At 42.1% G+C, this 21116-nt stretch overlaps 2 protein-coding genes across 7 annotated transcripts in view; one reads left to right on the top strand and one right to left on the bottom strand.

Annotated features, from left to right (window-relative positions):
- The window catches only part of POLK (DNA polymerase kappa), a 1025073-nt gene that overhangs the window by 515737 nt on the left and 488220 nt on the right, over positions 1 to 21116 (top strand). The gene's annotated exons all lie outside the window — the stretch shown is intronic.
- The window catches only part of LOC146865493 (uncharacterized), a 117459-nt gene continuing 114697 nt past the window's right edge, over positions 18355 to 21116 (bottom strand). For both annotated transcript variants that reach the window (XM_085632298.1, XM_085632299.1), the window contains exon 2: positions 18355 to 18683. The gene's annotated coding sequence lies outside the window, so the exon portion shown is untranslated. The remainder of the gene's footprint in view (positions 18684 to 21116) is intronic.

Here is a 21116-nt window from a genome sequence, read left to right as displayed (position 1 = left end):
CATTACAAACTCAAATTCAACTCTCAAACACTGTTAGATTTCCCTATTCTTTTTTTGTGGCCCAAAACCCACATACTGGATATTCTCTAAACTTTTTTTTTTTTTTTTGCATCTCGCTAATGTGCTAATGACAAGTTAAGGTTATCATTTGTTCTCTCCTCGCAGCGAACAGTTTCGCTGCAAGGCTGCACCTCCTGCTTTCCCCCTACCTCAGCTGCCCCACTCCTTAGGGCCTCCGCCGCCTCCTATCTCCTATCTCTTGGAAGGTACTTATTGGATGGGTTATAAGTGAACTATGGGATTTTTCTCTCTCTACCTAACCTCTCTCTGCCTTATGTTCTCACAGTCCTCTCACTTTACTTATAAGCTATCCTGTATTCACTCTGATGTGACTGATCTAAACAACAAACTGCACACCAACATTGACCGGTTCACTCAATACGTGTACAATAGCCCAACACTTTGCTACTTACCACAATCCTTATACCCCAGGTAAGATCCTAATGAGGCACAAGCTGAGTTTTAGCTATAAGTATAGCTATGAGAAGTGGACAACCCCCTCCGTATCCATACCCCTATGCACTATAAACTCCAGAAACTAACCCATATATCACATGAATCACTAACACATTTGATGTGTACCTGCTCGGATCCCACAGCCCCCACTAGGTTCTATGAATAAGAATTCACTTAAAGTACTCTCCCTCAACACAAAAGTTATTAACCACCCTGTAAAGTGCACAAAATGTTTCAATTACTGTGTCAAACTTGAGCAAGATATGATTCTTTTGCAAGAAACAAAATTAGGTCATAAAGATTGCAACTCCTTACACTATCAAGGGATACAGGACATGTCCTCCTCCCCTGCCAACCAAAACAAAAATGGTGTCATCACCCTTATAACTAAAAAAGCTAACCTGGAAATCATGGACGACATCCATGATAATGACTGCAGATGGCTATAATGACTGCAGCTGGCTAATCACTAAAGTTAAAAACAATTCTACTTCATTATATATAATCAATATGTACGTCCCAACGGCTGACGATCCTCAGTTTTGGATTACTCTGAATAAACAACTCTGCGAGTTAGTAAAGGACTGGCATTCTACTAGAAGGAGACTTTAACCTTCCCTGGGATACTGTACTGGATAGGAGTTCAGCATGTAAATAAGGACCTAATAAATCTCATAAACAAATGAAAAATCTATGCAAAAACACTGCTTAAATGACATATGGCCCCTTCACAACCCAAAGGAAGCAAATTTACATTTTACTCACACCCGCATTATACGCTTGCAAGAATAGACTACATACTCACAAATAACGTCCTCACTCGGCTGCCTCTGCCCAAACGATTGAACCAATACAAATTTTGGACCTTGCATACATTTCAATGAATCTACATATCTTCCACAACTATTCCTTTCTCCCCCACCATCAAAATAATGGAGATTCAATTAAGAAATCCTTTAAGACCAGTTGCTCATTGACAAAATAAAAAGCTCTGTTGATAACTTATTCCATGAAAATTACTCTAACTACATTTCTAAAGAAACCTTATGGGATGCAATGAAGGTCACCTTTAGAGGAGACCTCATTAATATCATGTCTAATATAAACAAAAGGCACAAACAAAAAACGAAATAATTTAGAACCGTTAAATAAACAAAAAATAAAAAACAGGAACTCTTATACTAACTTAAGACACTAAAATATGAATATAACAAGCTGTTGAGTAGTAGGGCCCCCACCTTGGTGCAACAGTAACACAACAAAATGAAAAAACTCAAAGAATCCAACAAAGCAGGTAAAACACTAGCAAATTACTTAAAATTCAAAAACAGCTATAACTACATCTCATTTATTAAACGTAAATAGGGAGCAACTACCATAGTCCCAGTAGAAATAGTTATGGTCTTTCAAGTATTCTATAATGATCTTTATAATCCCAAGAAAACATCCTCCGCAGCCAACTCAGCGAAATACTTGGCCTAAATTCAACTCTCCTACTACATATCCCTCATCCAACCTTTCTCTTGTTCTAAAATTACAAAAGCAATACATTCCTTAAACCCAGGCAAGGCACCAGGGCCAGATGGCTTTACAGCCAACTTCTATAAAACCTTCCAAAGCGAACTAATACCCCAAATGGAATCTCTTTCAACATTTCGGGACGACTTGTATAATCGCGGGTACAATCCCCAAAGCCACTATTACTGTAATCCATAAAGAAGAGTAGGATCTCCTCAAAGTCAAAAACTACAGACCCATTTCCCTCCTGAACTTAGACTGTACAATGTACACCAAAATATTGGCAACCAGATTCGGAAGAACTCTCCCATCCTTTATTTATTGATCACAAACCGGTTGTGCCAAAGGCAGACACGGTTCAGACAACGTTAGACTTTCCTGCCACATCATTGAAAAAGCTAGATTTCCAACCTCACCCACAATTACCATGGTCTTGGACGCAGAAAAAAACTTCGAAAAGGGCTCCTGGCCTTTTCTGCATGAAGGTATGCGCAAATTTAACATCAGGGATATCTTTATCCGCCATGTTTTTGCTTTATATTCCCAACCCTGTGCTCTTATTAGAGTTAATGGCTTTCTCTCAAATAAAATAAGCTTAGCGCAAGGGACTAGACTAGGTTGTCCCCTAAGCCTCTCATTGTTACCAGTAGATCCACTTATTGAAGGTATTTCTATTTAATAAGATCCACTTATTAAAGGTATTTCTATTGGGAACACTCCCTATAAAGTTGCCGCCTACGCGTACGATGTACTTATTTTCTCGCAAGAGGCAGAGACTGCCGCCCCTGCAATCCTAACCAAAATTAACTCCTACGCTCAGGTCTCAGGCTACTCCTTAAACCTAGAGAAAATTGAACAAATTGACCTTACCATCTATTGCAAACAACGCTAAACTTCAGTGGCAACATTTGCAGCTCGCACGCTTCAGTTTATATTTCATATGTAATCTAGAAGACACAAGAAAATTACTGAAGAGAACCTTAAAAAAAAAAAATAATAATTAGAGACTCTCTCAGCCTGTTAATCAAAATTCATGACTTGATGGGGTCGCACGGAATGCATCAAAGTTATCATTGCTCCACAAATAAACTTCATCAGTACTTTGCTTCCCTTACTATTGTTTATCAACTTCTTCAATAATAGAGATTCTGTAATCTCCGAATTCCTTTGGAAAGGGAAAAGAGGCAGAATTGCTCTAAAAATAATAATAAATAAACAAACAATCTGAAGACCTTAATATACCCAACTTTTACAAATCCTTCCTAATCAATCAAGCTACTTGGTGGATCAATACCCAACCCCAAGATACACCTTTATAGGTACATATTGAAGGTTAACTGGTTAAACCATATTCATTAATCTCAATGCTACCCATGAAACAGGTCCCAATACAATACTTTCACACCATTCTTAAGGACACAATTTTGGCCCTTAAGCATTTGGCATTTGATAGAAAACTACCAAACAAAATCCAAAATTCAGGTTATGCATCCCTATGGAACAACCCTAAAATGTAAATTGAAGGTACTATCCCATCATAGACAACCTGGTCATCAATCAATATCTTATATCTCAAAGAACATGGCCTATCAACTTACCCTATGACATTTGCGGAACTACAAAACTCCTCCAACTTAGGAAATGTAGAAATCTACAACTTCATTAAACTGAAGGTCGCAAAGAAAAATAATTCCACTCCGCACAAATCTGATCTTATTCTCTTACTCTCTAAATGATTCAGTTTGTCTCACACAGCAGCCGCAATATACAAAATTCAAACGTTTCCAATAGCAACATGAAAATCACTTCAGAAATCCTAAACAAATGGCTAGATTCCGTCCCTGATCCCCACCCTCTCAACCTTAAATGAAGAAACTTGAAAAAAGATTTTGACTTACGCCCTCAAAAGCAAACTTTCTCCTGTCTTCTCACAATGCAAAAACGGTATACTACACAAAGTATACTGGGCCTCTGGGAAGCTCTCCAAATTAGGGATCCTGGATTCAGACAAGTGTTGGAACCGCTAAGACTCTCCAGGTACGTTCAGCTACATGCTGTTCCTCTGCAAGAAGCTTCACTCCTGGAATGGGATTCAAAATGAAATTAGCGCTATTTTCAACATAGATATCTCCTATAATTTCCACAGTTTCCTTAGCACCATGGTCTCATACCACTGCACTGAAACTAAACCCAATGGATACGAGTCTCATGGACTTCCTACTTACACTAGGAATAAGAAATATCCTTTGCAAATGAAAATCATCCAAAAACATATCACAATTGGTGGGCGTGGGCTGTTTTTCAAGAAGCGCAGACAACACACTATCTAAAAACAGCTTCAACTGCCAGACATCACAGAGGCTATGGAATAAACTACACCAATACATACAAAAAATTAGGCCTCCATGAGCATGAATACATCATCATCATCAAAGTCTTTATTTCGGTTTTACAGTACCATAAAAGAAATAAGCACATGAATCTAGTGTGGCAATGAACAAGATAAAAGGTACTATAAAATACTCCCTATACAGACTCTTGGGAATTTAAAAGCAAAGAATAACAATTAGCAGAAATACTTATCACAAGAATACAAATATATAAAAAGTACAAAGATAAACAGATTTCAATATTTTAAAGCTATATCCTATCGAATCAGAGCTAAAATAGCATACAACCCATTTATTTACAACAAAGTGCTAGTGCAAAGTACACGCCCAACTGGTCTGGTCCTTTAGATTTCAATTTATTTTATTCGTGCCAGTCGGGATAATGGATAGAGCCCTCCTTCTAATGGCCCAAAATTGGCCCAAAACATTTGCTGTTGCATAAGCATAGAGTGGTCTCGCATCTGACTTTAAAATATGTAGGGCATCTTTATGACTGTGTCCCAAGTTGTCTACATACCGGGGTGAGCCAGTTCCTTCTAGGTCTAGCATAGGCAGCACAGGCAAAAAGTACATGGCCTGTTGTTTCGTTAGGGCATAGACAAGAAGGGCAGGCCTTGGGCTGTGATGTATTTGTCAGCCAAGTGTTGGTAAATGCATTAATGGGTAGACAGCCGTATCTAAACTGAATGTACAATTTTCTGTCTCCAGCGCTTTTATAAAATCAAGATAACTTTCTAACCGGCTGCTGGATTTAATATCAGTGAACATATCAGTTAGGCAGCCATGGTGAATTTTCAAAAAGATCTTCTGTTCTGTCCATGCCCAAAACTGTGATTTTAATAGGTCTCTAGAATATGTGGGCGGAAAACCTTCTAGCTCCTTAGGCACACCTATGTCTGCCCGGATGGTATTTATGTATTTGATCCACCCAATTTTATGGTTTGTGTCCAAGGCAGAAACTTCATTAAAAGCAGCTGCGTAGGACAATAGTTTGGGCGTTGTAACTAATCTATGCCAGAAAAGCAATGGGCGCAAGCTCACATGGTCATTGATAGATTTGACACCCATATCAAGTTTCAAGGGAAGGAGAGGAGTGCTCTGTGGAAGTGATACCAGGCTTCTTAGAAACTTATTTTCTATTGTGGAGAGGATGTTAACATTTATAGAACCCCACAGTTCTGCCCTATAGAGCACATTACTTTGCAACTATACAACTTCAGTACGGGGGCTACAGGCTTGGTATAAGCGAGGCAATGCTCCCGTCGCAAGGCCCCAGTTAACTGAGAACATATCAAGGACGCCCTCTCCAGATGTTTCTTCCATACCATTCCCTCGGACAGCTTGATTCCCAGGTAATCAAAGGAACTCACTTGTTCAAGCGGGACACTATCAAGGACCAAGTTACCTTTAAAAGATTTATGGGGATTTATCATCATCAGCTTAGTTTTAGTAGTGTTGATGACCAAACCCCTCTCATCACAAAAGGTCTTAAAACAGTTTAAAAGTTTTTGTAGGCCCATAGGAGTTTTGGATACCAAAAGGGTATCGTCTGTAAACAACAAAGTAGCTATTTTGTGATTTGCCAACGAGGGAGCATCGGCCGGAGTAGAACACAAAAGATCGGCCACCTGATTTACATAAAGGGAGAAGAGGGTGGGGGCCAGGACTCACCCTTGACGTACCCCCCACCTGATCTTAAAGGGCTCAGTGTTTTGGCCTTGTTTTCCCCACCTTACACAGGTAAAATTTTCCTCATGTAGCCTGATGAGTGGTTCTAGAAATTCCAAAGGCATGCCCATATCCCGAAGGACCTGCCAAAGTGAGTCCCTGGGCACTAGGTTGAAAGCTGTTTTCAAATCAATGAAGGCAAGATATAAACTGCCTTTGCCCAGTACAACCACCTTCCAATACAGCAAAACCAGGTGAAACGCCTGGTCGATGGTACCGGTCTTCTGCTGAAAGCCAGCCTGGAGAGGAGAGAGGATGTCATTTTCCTCCATCCAGGTCTGGATTTTAACAAGGAGCGAGTGGCAGAAGACCTTCTGGGCACAATCTATCAAGCTAATTGGACGGTAGTTGGCGGGCTTCGACCTGTCCCCTTTCTTAACAAGCCTTTACTATGCAACGGTCTCGGCATTGTTAAAGTTAGAGCTATTGGCATTGCTCATGACATTATTTTTGTTTATGTTTTTGTTTTTAAAACATTTAAAGAAACAGCATTGTTATTTACAATGTCAATAGCTTAATCACTCTCAAATGTGAGACCTATTGCATTTGCACCCACACACACAAAGCCACCCACACACACAGCCACCCACAGAGCCACTCACATAGAGCAACCCACACACAAATAGAGCCACCTACACACACACACGCAGTAGCCCACTGACCTATTTACATTATGTGCACTTTGTGATCTGCATGGTACATGTTCTTTGCTGCAGGCACATTAACCCTATGTGCTACCTTTCCAGGAGTCAAAACTTCCACTAGACAAAACTCCGATCTCTCTCTAGGAAGAACATTAAACATCAATCATAAGTATACAGTTTTAGAAAAATACACTTAGTGATCCTCCTAGGTAATAAAGGCCACGCGAAAACAACTGAAACATTGTGCACAAGTCTGTTGTGAGAGACACTGACAGTTCTGATGGCGTCAGCTGTTCAACTCACTGTCTCTGAGTGACAGACAGCTCCTTGGGAAACAAAGTGTTATCATGTTTTTGTACCTTAACCCAGGGGAGGCCCCCACAAATTATTTGTGGAACACAAGTAGGAGCTGGGAACGATTTCTACTGTTTAGGGCTGGCAAAATGAAATATTTCCTATGCTCCTGGCTTGAATACCAGCACGAGCTTGATAATATGCCCATGTAATCTGTTTAAACAAATTATGTTGCACTTTCTGTTTTTTCTGCAGCTAAAATAAATTGTATACCAAACAATTTCTTGTGCGTTTCTGTGGCTAATATAAGTTGTATACCAAACAATTTCTAGACTGTTTCTGCAGCTATTATAAATTGTATACCAAACAATGCCTTGTGCCTTTTAGGAGGCTTAGAAAATTACGATCCTGTTCGCAGGGCTATCGTTTTTGTTTTACAAACTTCTGTCGGATGATGAAACTTGTGGCTGTGTAGTTGTATTTCTCCAAGCTCCAGAACCCACTAGGAGGTCCGTGCTTTTAGAATGATTGTATTGATGGATCACGCTAAGGTCGCTCAACTATGCAGCATGCGGGTCTAGCACACTTTTGAATGTTGTTGTTTTATCTGATATGATATAACAATGTTTTATGCATTTTATTCCTGTGTTTTAATTTCTACGGTGGGCTGTGTATTTTGATGTTATTGTTCTTTAGCACATATCCTGTAGGCTTTTGTGGCTATTTTTAGCTGAATAAAGTCGATTCTGAGTGACAGGTAAACCAGTTTGATGCTGGACAGGAAGTGGCGTTGTTAGTGTGTACAAAATCCGATTGGCCGCACTCTGCTCGTCCTACCAGCGTGTTACCCCAAGGAACTGTGGTCCATGTAGTGGCGACGGCGAATACGCCTGTGCCAAAGTGTTCGATGAAAGTAAGTGTCGCGTTAGCCATCCCTGGACACGTGTTTCGAGGTAGTTGCCTCTCGTCAGCGTGTTACCCCAAGGAAGCCCACACACTCACCTACTCCCTGCTGACGAGAGGCAACTACCTCGAACGCCTCCTCCACCCTTGTAGGAGCTGCTGCCGGAGATGAGCCGGCCATGGCAGCCAGCCACACGGGAGGTCACACGCTGCTGCTCTTAATATTTTCCAGGCGCCTCGCCCTCCTCCTCCTCCTCCTCCCCGCCGCCACCGCGGGCAAATCAACTCCTTCATCGCGCACAGAGCCACGGCTTCCGATCCCGGCTGCGCCATCTTAGAGGCAGATGGAGAGGGGGTGGTACAGCACGAGAGCAGGGGCAGACGATTCACGGCAAACTTCTCGGGGCAAGGTCATTGCGTGCTTTATATGCCGTTCCCCAACACAGACACAAAACATACTGTCAAACAGGTTTCCCCTTCTGCAGGGCCCATCAATGGAACCCGTACGCGTTGGGATGCCCAAGGGTACTACGTGATATATAAATGCTTAATAATAATAAGCCTCTAGTGGCAGAGCTGCATTTGGTCCCCCACCCCTCATTACAGCTTAGTGGGGAAACCGAGATCCGGTTGAGAAGGTGACGGTGTACAACACCCTCCCCTCCCTTCCAGCGTGCTTGGAGAGCTAGACATGAACTTTTGGGGAGGATTGATCTTGTGGAAATCCCACGGGAAAAGGAACGCGGTTTGGGGTCATGGCGTTGGGTGTAGCCGCGCAAGATGACCCCCTGGAGTTTGGGGGTGGGTCCACGCCTTGCTCTTAGTTGGACAAGGACCCCCTCCTCTTGTAAGGAGACCATTTTAATTCAGGTGTGGGGGGGGCATTGCACGGCGGTCCCCGCGTCTTCAGTGTTTATAGCGAACTACACCTAAACCATGGGTAAAACTGCGCTTTACAATCATGTAGCACTTGTTATCAATAGGCTGCAAATTTAGAGAAAAGCAGTAGCCCCGGATTAAAGAGGCATGCAGTAGATTCAGGACCACGCAGCCTCAGACTTCGGTCTTCTAAACCGACCCTCGGGCACCGGGTGACATTTTTCATATTGGACACCAAGTAACTTACAGAGCAGAATTTTTTTTTTCTGTTAAAGCTTGTATACAGCGAGGAAAAACAGTCGACAATACAATAAGCACATTTAATGGCAGGGAGTGCGTTCGGGGGTAGACACGTCTGAAGAAAAAAGGACACTTCCGGGCATTTCTAGAATATTGAGGAATAAAAAGCACGGTTATCAAGGTTATAGATGCCTTAAAATTTGGGTCAGCTTCCCTGTGCCATCACCAGTTAGGAGGACGTCTCGCGAACAGAATTGAAACTGAATGCGAAGGCAGCTGTCCAAGACTACGGGAAAACACTTGTGCGCTTTCCGAAAACAAAGCAACAGAAACCCCACAGGATCCCGGCGCAGCCTTTTCCGTGCCCGCCCCTCTCTCGTTTCACTGACAGGAAACGAGAAGTTGAAAAGAAAACCCCACACACGTTGCCCGGCGGCGGAAAATCCACCAGCATGTGTGCGCGGGCTGCCTGGGCGGCTGGCGCCGCCTGCAGCCATGACTCCGGGGCCCACAGGGCCAGGGTCAGAGGCGGAGAAGCACCAGTGCCGGGAGTCAGACACTGTGGCCTTCGTGTGCCCCGCGCTCGGACCAACGGGGCTGCTCCACTGTCAGTGGGGCCATCTAAGTAGTCTTAAACTCCACCACGTTGGAAGGCCGTCACCAGGGGCTGGCAGTCTGTGGTAAATGACAGCTGGTTGTGGTGCGTGGGCAGAGGCAGGCTCAGGCCCAATATACTGGTTGACACCTAGCCCCGTGACATATACAAGGCTTTTTGCGCTAAAGAACATTTGTTGTGGCCTGTGAGTCCCCTTGGCACAGTAAAAGCCAAGTTAGGCAACAACTTCCAGAACGGGGTGGGGTGCCGGTATTAACGGAACGCCACGCACATGTTTTTGGCGGGTAAGTGAGCTATACTTACGCCCCTTCCCCTCACTGTGGTTTAGAACCACTACTCTCTCTGTGACTCTGTTGAGACGGGTGAAAGTGTCTCACGTCCCAGCGCCTTACCTGGCGAGAGCCATGAACACCGCCGCCTTTCTCCGAGGTGAAGCAGAAATGCCTCGGAGAAAGGCAGCGGCATTTTCGGATTCGGGGCGTGTTTTCGGATTGGGGGCGTGTTTTTCTTTTTCTCTCCTCTTGCCATTGGCTGGAGGAGAGAAACACGCCCAGCGAAAAGTATCGAAAAAAAACGCCCCCGAATCCGAAAAGGACGGGGCCTGTTTTGCGAGACAAACCTCTTCTCCAATGGCTGGCCAGCATTTAAGAGGCCAGCCAATGGAGAAGAGGAGAGAAGAGGGGCGGGTTCAAGCCCCTCTTCTCCAAGTCATTAAATCTCGCGAGCGAGACTGCGCAAGCGCAGCCTTCGCTAGCCGAGACCTAAAAATGGCTATTACATCTGCCCCCTTCCAGGTTTCCGGAATGCTTCCCCCGCTAGTGATATCGTTGGCCAGTCTCATAAAATAAGTTGCCCAATGTTCCCTATCGGCACGAAAAAAGCCCCCAGGGATGCCATCGGACCGGGGTTTTTTGCTGGAATAATGGCATCAAGGGAGCGCAAAATCTCCTCCTTAGTGAACGTGAGTGTACATGCAGAAAGACCTATATCGTGGAGCATCTGAGAGCTATCAATAAAAGTGCCATCAGAATATAGCTCACTAAAATGTTTATGCCATTCGACAGCCTGAATAGTATTAGCCAAGGGAGGTGTACGTTCAAAATTACTTTTGGATACCAGGGACCAAAACGTCCGACTATCAGGATGCCCAATGGCCTCTCCTAGCTCCTCCCATCTCCTCTCATCCCATTCTTTTTTGGCTTTACACTGTGCCTGTTTGTAATCCTTCCTAGCTTTACGAATACTTGTTGGCTCTCTGTTCTTAATAGCAACAGTCAATCTTCCTCTTAGGGTCCCACACTCTTTATTTAACCATGAATATCTTCCCAAGGATCTTCACTGAGTTGACCTGGTCTTATTAATCGGAGCGTGAAAGAAACAAGACAGGCAATCAAAGAATTCCCTATGGAGGGTGCTACAACTGCTCTGTTTAGACGAGTCTTCAGTCACTGATGCTAGGGTTGCTAAATGCTTAATTAGGGAATCCTTAATCAGTTTGATCTTTGATTCGTCCACCAGTACCGCAGGCCATTTAAGTCGTCGCTTGTCACTTGTGGGGATTAGAATCTTTGTGCTTGATGGTATCGGGGGCTCTCTCCCAATACCACCCCAGGTATTATAAATAGACAGAATAAGGGGGTTATGATCACTGTCACGCGATGGAATTATGGCCATATCCTGTATCAACGGCCAAAGTGTCAGGTCCACTAATAAGTAGTCAATCCTATTTGACCCATTTGGTCCAGCAAAAGTCATTCCTCCTCCTCTATCTGAAGTAGTTCTACCGTTTGTGGCCCTTAACCTGTATTCTAAGGCTATTGCATTTAACAGGAGTGCAGCTTGCGACAATTTTTTAATCGGGGAGAGTTCCAGCAGGGGTACCCTTCAAAATTTGTCCTCCTCATTCACGTCGCTGGCCTCTGCCCAATAGAGAGGTTCAAATGTTACATTGAAGTCCCTACCAACTATAAGTGGGTAGCTATCAAACCTGGCTTCCAATTAGTTGTCCAAGACCTGAAGAGTTGGAGAACTACCACCTCTGGTGCTCCTGGCGTATACATTATATATGTTGGAGCGTCATGCCCTTACCATTAGTTATCCGAATCCCAAGAACATCTGGGCTATTTGTAACCAACTCTTTGGCATCGCAATTTAACGTAAGACTTACAAATATGAGCAGCCCTCCTGAGGGTCGATCATGTTTGGATGGTATTGCAGGTCTGTGGAAAGTCATAAAGCCTGGTATGAACGTGGGGGACAAACTCCAGGTTTCTTGGAGCAAGCAGCTGGAGTCGTTTTCCTTTTCCTTGCTGCTTTCTTAAATAGGTTTGGGATATTCCCGTACTCTACATTAGTGGGTCCTGTAGAACTTAAGGGACATGGGGGCTTGGTATAGGAGATGACCTTGATAGGGGGGAAAGAATTGGTACAGGCGTGAGTAACAATTCTTCACAATCGGTAACCATATTCTCTATGCGACCGAGAACATTCTCTCCTGTCCCTTCATCACACTCAGTTCCCTGTACCAGCGGCTGAAGCCGTTTTTTGGATTTTTTCCTGACAGTACCTCCCAGCCCATTCTCGGTTCCTTTTCGTTTGCCTATTTCTCTAATTAAACAATCAAACCTCAACAGGAATGCTGCGAACAGTACTAGACCCAGCATGAATACAATATTCCCCCGCTCCTAACGAGTGGGCTAATCCACCTCTCTTTTCTAGTAATGGCGATATATACCTACCACCACATCTTTGTCATTGAACTATACTTAACATCTGTCTTCTCCTATCCCCTCTCTTATCCCCTTCTCTCTCTGGGCCTTCCTTACGTCTTCTCACCCCCACCCCCTTTTGCCATCTCTTTTTCTCTTTTGGTGGCTATAATCAATAATTCTCCATTACCTACAACTGTGCTATCAATCGATTTACCCATTATGTCTATATTTTGTTTTACTCGTGCATGTAATTCACAGTCTATCCCATCATGGACATCCTGGTAATCAAACAAGACCTTGTGCCTATCAACTTACCCTATGACATTTGCATTACTACAGAACTCCTCCAACTTAGGAAATGTAGAAAATTACCCTCACTGCGAATATATATTACTCCTCTCTAACTCCTCTTTTTGTACCCTTAAATCTAATAAAATATGTTGAAATTTAAAAAAATGATATAACATTACATTCTAATTTTTTTTGTGATTAGATCTGTCTGAGTCCTATCTGTGCTATTTTTTATTTTATCGGTGTTGATAAGCTGGCACTTGCCTGATGTAATATATATGGACCATGCACACAAGGTTAACACTGACCGAAGATAGCAGACAGAGCAACAACCCCCAGGAGAGAAAATATGAACAACAAACTAGTGCACTTCCAGGAAAAAAAATATTAAACCGTATTTAAGCTTCTGAAATCACACAACCCCTTCCACACGGCTGGGGGTTGTATGCTTTTGGGAATACCTTAAAAGCTCAAGAAGGGCATTTCACTATGTCAACCTGAGAGGAAACTACAGTTAAAAGTTTTCTGGTTGGTCCCTGAAGTATTTGGGATACATAAATTAACATATAACATAGGTGTAACAACAACATAAGCTACCATGTCACATAACTTAAGATTACATCTTAGATGCAATACTTACGGTAGATTGTGTGTTGTACAAACACTAATTAACAATAGCAACGTAACATTATATTATGCAATTTTCCCATCTCAGAAAGAACCTTGATCCAGAACTGTCAAGAAGGAAACGGAATCCAGTTTCTCGGTGCAAAAATGCTGGTTTATTTCATGCAAAATGTTGCCATGACGCGTTTCGGGCTTTGCAGCCCTTGATCACATGAAATGACTCAAACTTTTTCTCCCTTTTAAAGTGCTAGTGCAACAAACGACCATGAAGACAGACTATCGTACTGTCTTGAAGTTTCCCACCAAGCATCAAAGTTCATGATACTTTTATGGAAAGGTTACCACATAATTTAGTATTGTCCATACATTTGCAATCATTAACAATATCTGTATAAATACATATTGATCACAATTTTTAAATGTACTGCCTGTTGTTGTAAAAGTGAACACAGCAGGAGTTGATAAAACGACAAATTAAACACATCATGTATATCAATCACAAATTTCGGATACATTGCTCAAATTGGAAAGTCTGAGACATACTAAAATTCTATGGCTTAAACATGAATAACCATATATTTTCCATTAATGTTCCAACTTTTCTAACATGCCCAGTTGTATACATTGTAAGTACCACAAGTTGATATGGCCCAAGTGGGCCATAACTAAAGCTGCGCTGTATTGGCATATGTACAGTAGACCTGGTCGTATAAATGACTGCATTAGAAAAGTGCTCAAAAGTGCTAGTAAAGTGCCGAAGTGCAAAGACTGTTTTAAAAACAGTTCACATTGTGCTAAAACGATTAAAAAAAATTAGGAAGAATAAGTGCAGGGATATTGGGCGGTTTGGATAACAATAGCCATCTCATTTTTTTTTTTAAATATATTTCTTGAATTTTTTGATTTTTTTTTTATGTCTTTGGCTATAAAATTAATATGTTCTATTTTGTCTGAATGTGAGGTATGGCTATACTTAATATGTTTGAATATTTATAGCCATGTGTACAAGTACTAAGTTGTATTGAGACCACTAGGACTCTTACTGTCAAACTCTAGGATGTATTTAGTTTAAAGTTTCCTGGGGTTAGCCTCCCTGTTGCCACCACACCTTAATGAAGGTATAGAATCCACGACAAAATACTTGAGTTCTTGTATTTGATTGCTGTGGACCTCTTTAAAGTGGCGTGTCACTGGATAGCTTGGATCTGAATTGGAGATGGCTCTTACGTGTTGGAGGATTCTCTTGTGGACCTGCAGTTTCATACTGCCTATGTACCGAACTCCACACGAGCACTCCAACACGTAGATGGCAAATTCAGTTTTGCAAGTTAAAAAACGTGCAGGCCTTGCATGTGGAGCATCTCTTGAAACCTTTTTGCCCTAATAGCCAATTTTTGTTGGAGGATAATTCCGGGCTACTGTTCACCAACAAATCACTGGTTGATGGAGCCCTTCTGTATGTTATGGTTGGTTTGTTGGGAAATAATTGCCCAATTGCAGGGTCATTACGTACAATATGCCAGTTATTCCTTACTGCCCGACATATGTCATCTCTCTGCCTGTTGTATGTTACAATTAGTCTCGGGTTGCTCGATGCAATTGTTGGACTTTTGGGATTTGGGTCTGATTTGCCAACAGGTTTAAATAGTACATCCTCCTTGCACAATTGTTTTGTTTTTCTTATTGCTGCACCAGTAGCCCCTAGATAAGAAACACTTTTTGCATTCCTCCTGAGCTAGGGCATGCTATGTATTGTGTGTTTGGGGTGAAAGCTAGATGCATGCAATAGGGTGTTGCCTGCAGTGGGTTTGCGGTATAGTCTTGTTTCAAGACTATCATTGGCCACAAATACTTCCACATCTAGAAAATATACAGAATGCTCACTGATGTTGTACGTGAGATGTAAATTAATGTCATTATTGTTGAGGGTGGTGATGAATTCTACTGCACTTTCTCTACTACCTTGCTATATTAAGAACAAGTCATCAATATATCTGACCCATTTGATCACGTGATTGGAAAGTATGTCACCATATAATACATTCACAATCATTTCCTCCCACCACCCCATATGGAGGCAAGCATAACTAGGAGAAAAGCTTGCCCGCATAGCCACTCCTCGTATTTGTTGATAGATTTGGGGTTGGAAGAGGAAATAGCTGTTGTTCAAACAAAATTCAGTTAGATTTATTATCATTTTGTTATGATTGTAGAACTGAATCGGTCGTTTATCTAGGAAATGTTTAAGCGCCCTCATACCATCCTATGGTGTATGCTTGTGTACAAATTTTATACATCTATAGTTATTAATATAGTTATTACTATATTAATATAGTTATAGATAATCGTTACACCATTGACACTCATGTATCTTTTTAAAAAAATAAGGAGTGTCTTGAAAAAAGGAAGGTAGGGCTCTCACATATTCCTGTAAGAACGAATCAATATAAATGGATACGTTTTCCAACAGACTTTGTTTGGAACAAATAATAGGTCTTCCCGGAGGTTTGTTGATATATTTGTGTATCTTCGGGATTAAATAAATCACAGGCGTGACCGTATATTCATTTTTTTAAAACTTGTACTCATCTTGGTTTAAAAAGCCAGCACTTTTCCATGCCAAGAGTCTTTTAAAGAGTTCATTTTGTGCTGTCAAAGTTGTTAATGTATTACTGAGTTTGTAGCACGTCCGATCATTTAATTGCATGAATGCTTCTTCCAAATAGAGTTTTTTGGGCCAGAGCACCACATTGCCTCCTTTGTCAGAATTCCTGATGACCAAAGAGTTATTTGCTTGTAATTGTTTGATTAATTGATGGTATTGGTGTTGGCGCGCTTTTTGATACTTGGTCGTTGCCTGCGTTTTATAATTTAGTTTTTTAATTTTGTCAAAATTGCCTCATTAAATGCATCAGTAGAATCCCATGGTAAAATAGGGATGAATGTTGACTTGGGTTTGATGCCTGTATTTACGGTAGCATTGGCTTGTATGGATTGATTTGCAAGGAATTGGTCTGTGGTTGCTGAATCCACCATTAAAGATTCATCACTTTGTAAGGCTTGTATGTCACACAAAAGATCTACATCAGACACTGTTAGTGGATAAGTTGTATCTTGAGCCATTAGATCAGATGTTTGCTGTGATGCTTTAGCTTGTCTTAGATTGTGATACTTTTTCAATTTTAGTTTTCTTATGTATTTGTAGATATCCACCCTGGTTTGTGTGTATTCAAAATTTGATTCGGGACAATATGAAAGACCCAACGAGAGGAGCTGTTGTTCAGCCTCACTTAAAACGACTTCTGAGAGGTTGATTATGGTATTTACATTGTGTGATGTTTGATTCACTTGTGCCTCCAGTTCCTTTTCGCCGGTTTCTTGTTGTTGAGGGGACGCAATGCTTCGTTGGTGCCTTGCTCGGTGTCTCTCACCGCATTTGGCATTCCTCCTTTGCCTGCCCTGGTATTTATAGTCCTGGGGCGCAGTGTTGAGTGCCGTTCTTCCTGTAAAAAACCTATTTCTTCAACCAGAGTATGTTTAGGTTTTTGTGTGATGGAACCATCCGCGGTGCCTGTGCTTAATTCAGCTTCCGACTCACTTTCGTCAGCAGAGCTTAGGTCTGACATTGATGAAGCTGTTGGTGCCTCATTACTAGAACCTGCTCGGTTGCCGCGATCTGTAGTGAATCTTACTGCTTTTGGAGTGGCTTTGACCGCGTCGTATTTGCGCGCAAATGTAAAGATTTGGCCTCTCTCAAAATCAAGTTTATCTTGTTGGAATTTAAAAGTTTTGCGCTTTTTGATTATGTCCTCCTCTTTTTTGAGACGTGCCAACCTTTCCTCTCTCAAATTAGATGTTGTGGTGCTGTTTTCTAGAGGTGCAATTTGCTCATTAATCTTGTCGATTTTATTTTGCAAATCCACTCTGTCACTGTCCGCATATATTATTAGGATTATAATGAGGTTTCTAGAAGCCTCCAAATTGCTCTTTGCCCACTCACGCAATGTTAGGCTTGGAATTCTCATAACTAGGAGCGAGCATAATTCGGAGATCTCGTGGAATCCTGCCCACTTCTAAATATTTTGACAGTGACTGATGCTCCCACCATTTGGCTTGCTCGTCTTTCATGAGCTTCTCCAGTTGTTTATATAGTTCTTTTATGTTTGAAGGCCTTCTTGTTATTCCCACGTTAGTAGCATGTGTTTGTATTAGGGAACTGGGGCATTCAGTGAACATTTCATCCGCCGCCTCCTCCCTGCCTCGTAACATGTCGGCTGACATTTCAAATGCACTTAAGATTTAGCGCGAGTTACGCTATTAGTTTACTGGCAGCACACCTCTCACCATACAATCTTGGCTTCTCCTACCTCGTACGATGTTGTCGATCTCGTGCGCATCCTTCGACACAGCCGGTTCCGCTTCACTGCAGTCAGTTGGTTGCTCTGCTGTCTGGGGGTTACAGGACCTTCTCCTAACGGAGATATTGTACTTCCGGTTCAAGACCGAATTTGGCTTTACGTCCCGTTGCCCTGATCGAGAGGGGGTCCGTTTAATCCAAGTAAGCCGCCTTGGAATACGTGCGCAATTTTCCCATCTCAGAAGGAACCTTGATCCGGAACTGTCAAGAAGGAAACAGACTCCAGTTTCTAGTTGAAAAATCGTTGTTTATTTCGTGCAAAATGTCGCCATGACGCGTTTTGGGCTTTGCAGCCCTTGATCACATGACATGACTCAAACTTTCTCTCCCTCACATCAAAGGATCTTGTGGAAAAGAATCCAGGCGAGCACACTCGGTTGGTCAAAGCAGTTTATTTTCTTACGACAGACAAGGACAACGCATTTCGACCACGTCTGCGGTTCTTGGTCACATGACCAACGCCTCTATTCGTTTTAATTTAAAGGTACGTGCACATGATTATTTCATGAACCTAAAATAAATGTTTACAGCACGTAAAAAAAGACATGAAAAAAGTGAACAGTGAATACAGACGCTGCTGTTTATATGTAAATACATTGTAGCATTTTCAACTGTTTTAAAGTCTCAAAGCTATGACATTTTGGGTAGAACACTTAATATAGTGATGATATAACAGCATAGTACCGCTTATTTCTTGCATGATGAAGGGACTAGTGCCCTATTCACTAGTTGTAGTGACTAGAGGAATACCTCGTGGCTATGTTCAACCTCTGACAATTCGCCGCAATACAGGTGTAGTATCCAAGTGAGTACGTGAAGTGACTAGGAGCTGGATGGATGGTCAGCCATACTCCGGTGCTCTTATATGATTGCCAACGTTCTGGTTCTGGGTGATATACATTTATGATTCTGCAAAAGTGACAAAGGATCAGTGATTAGCATCATCATGTCACATACTGAATAATATTCATGTTTATATCTGTTACATAAAGGAAACAAAGAGTTAAAAGAGACTTTACAATTCAGTGATCATTTCAGCTTCAGGTCTGTCTATCTAACATAATAACATGTGTATGAGAAAACGAAGTGGGTGCAACTAAACAATAATAAAATAAAAAGGAGGAAAGGGTAGGGCGTGCGTGTACAGGCAACGCTATGGTCCAATCGAGCAGTGTATATGTTATAAATGGGAATACAATTCCTCGTCCTGATTAAGGCCATCTGGGTATTTGGTTCCTGCTAATAGGATCAGGCGTGACTCTAGTTTGCGGAGGGCTGCAATGCGATTAACTCCTCTTGGGTTAGGTGTGATCGTGTCTAATCCGAAATATTTGGCTTTGGTCCAATCCGACCCGTGTTCCCTTGCAAAATGTCTGGCAGTACTGTAGCTTTGATCATGATTGGTGATTGCCTGCCAATGTTCTAGAATACGCTTTTTTACAAGAAATGTAGTTGACCCAATGTACCAGAGATTGCAAGGGAATACTATGGCATACACAACATAATCCGTTTCACATGAGATGAATTTTGGTATTTTCCATTTGGTCTTTGTTCTTTCTAGGGTAACCTCAGATATGTTGCTGCTGTTTTTACAGGCTTTACATTTTCCACATTTGTGGAAGCCTTTGGTTTGTTTCAGCCAGCCACCCTCTTTTAGTTGGAGATGACTATGAACCAGTATGTCCCTCAGGGATGGGCTTCTCATATATGTCACCAAGGGAGTTGTTTTTTTTTCATTTCTCAGACTGGGATCTCTTCTGAGAATATCCCATTTGTGTCTAAGGATGTTTTTTATCTGATTGGATTGGTTGCAGTATTTGGTGATGAATCTGACTTCACTCTTTTTGGCAGTTCTTGGGGGTCTCTCTTGGGTTTTGTTAACAATTTCATCTCTTGATTAAGTTTCAACTTGCTTTTCTGCTTGTACAATGGCATTCCTAGAGTATCCTCTCTCTTTTGAATCTGAACTTCATTTCTCGTTTAGTGTTTAAATATGCGGTAGAGGTGCTGCAGTTCCGTTTGGCCCTGAGGAATTCACTGTACGGAATTCCCCACCTGAAGCTCAAAGGGTGAGATCTGACGACATGAAGGATGGAATTCCCTGCCGTTTTCTTTCTGAATAGATTGGTGACGATCTTCTCCCTGTCTACACTCGGTTTTAAGTCGAGAAAGTCAATCGATTCCTGACTATAGTGTCTAGTAAACCTGAGGTTTACATTGTTCATGTTTAAGCAGTCTATGAACTGATTGAGTTCCATTTCAGACCTCTTCCACACAAAGAAAATGTCGTCAATATACCTGAGCCGTGTGAATACATTGAATATCCAATGTTCAGTGTGGTCGTTCCAGAGCACCTGCTTCTCCCACCAGCCCACCATGAGGGTGGCGTAGCAGGCAGCGAAGCAGGTGCCCATTGAAGACCCTTGTAACTGTTTGTAGTGTTCATTTTCAAACATGAAGACATTCTCCTTCAAGCATATTCTTAACATGTCTAAGAGCATGGGAGTATGTTCTAGGAATTCTGCTCTACGATGTTTCAGGAAGAACTGACACGCCTTGATGCCGTCATCATGCCTGATTCTTGTGTATAATGACTCCACGTCGAGACTCACTAGCCATTGGTCATTTCCCATGTTGACATCCCTGATCTTTTGTAAAAAAATGTGTGGTGTCCCTGAGATAGGATGACGAGTTTCTAACTTAGGGGAAGAGAAAGTGGTCAACATATCTGCTGGTGTTTTCCAGAAGGCTATTTTTAGAGGATACAATAGGTCTTCCAGGTGGGTTGATATGTATGTATATATATATTCCAGGAAACTCGCCTTCAGCGTTCTTCTCCAAAAACAAACTAGCGTAGACCCAGGTTTGGTGCTAATTGTTTATTTTTTCAGCACACCATCAAGTCGCCATGACGCGTTTATGCAGATCCCTGCCTTATTCATATATATATATATATTTCCAAAAGTTTCCCCCAGAGATGAGGCCGCACTCCTCCACAGGTCAGTGACATCACTTTTATTATTAACAGGCTGGTTCCCACTCCGTAATGGTGCCCCCCTGGCCTTACGCGTTTCAAGGACACAATCCTCTTCCTCAGAGGCCAGAACACGAGCAAGCCACATTTATGTGCGTCTGCACTGTCCCATGTTAAGTCATTAAATGCTTTTAATTCGCCTCCGGTGTGCTGCTCTCACATTGCTTCCTGGGACCTGCAGTCCATCAATGCACTTTTAGCTCCCTCCAGTGGGTTTGGTGCTCGAGTTATTTTAAAGGGGCCACTTCATAGCTCTCCATTAAGCCCCCGAGTGAGACACAGTCTGTTCAATTAAAGTACCTGCTTCG

Source organism: Triturus cristatus, chromosome 2_1, assembly GCF_964204655.1.
Source record: "Triturus cristatus chromosome 2_1, aTriCri1.1, whole genome shotgun sequence".
Taxonomy (NCBI): Eukaryota; Metazoa; Chordata; class Amphibia; order Caudata; family Salamandridae; genus Triturus; species Triturus cristatus.
This window is presented reverse-complemented; position numbering and strand designations above follow the sequence as displayed.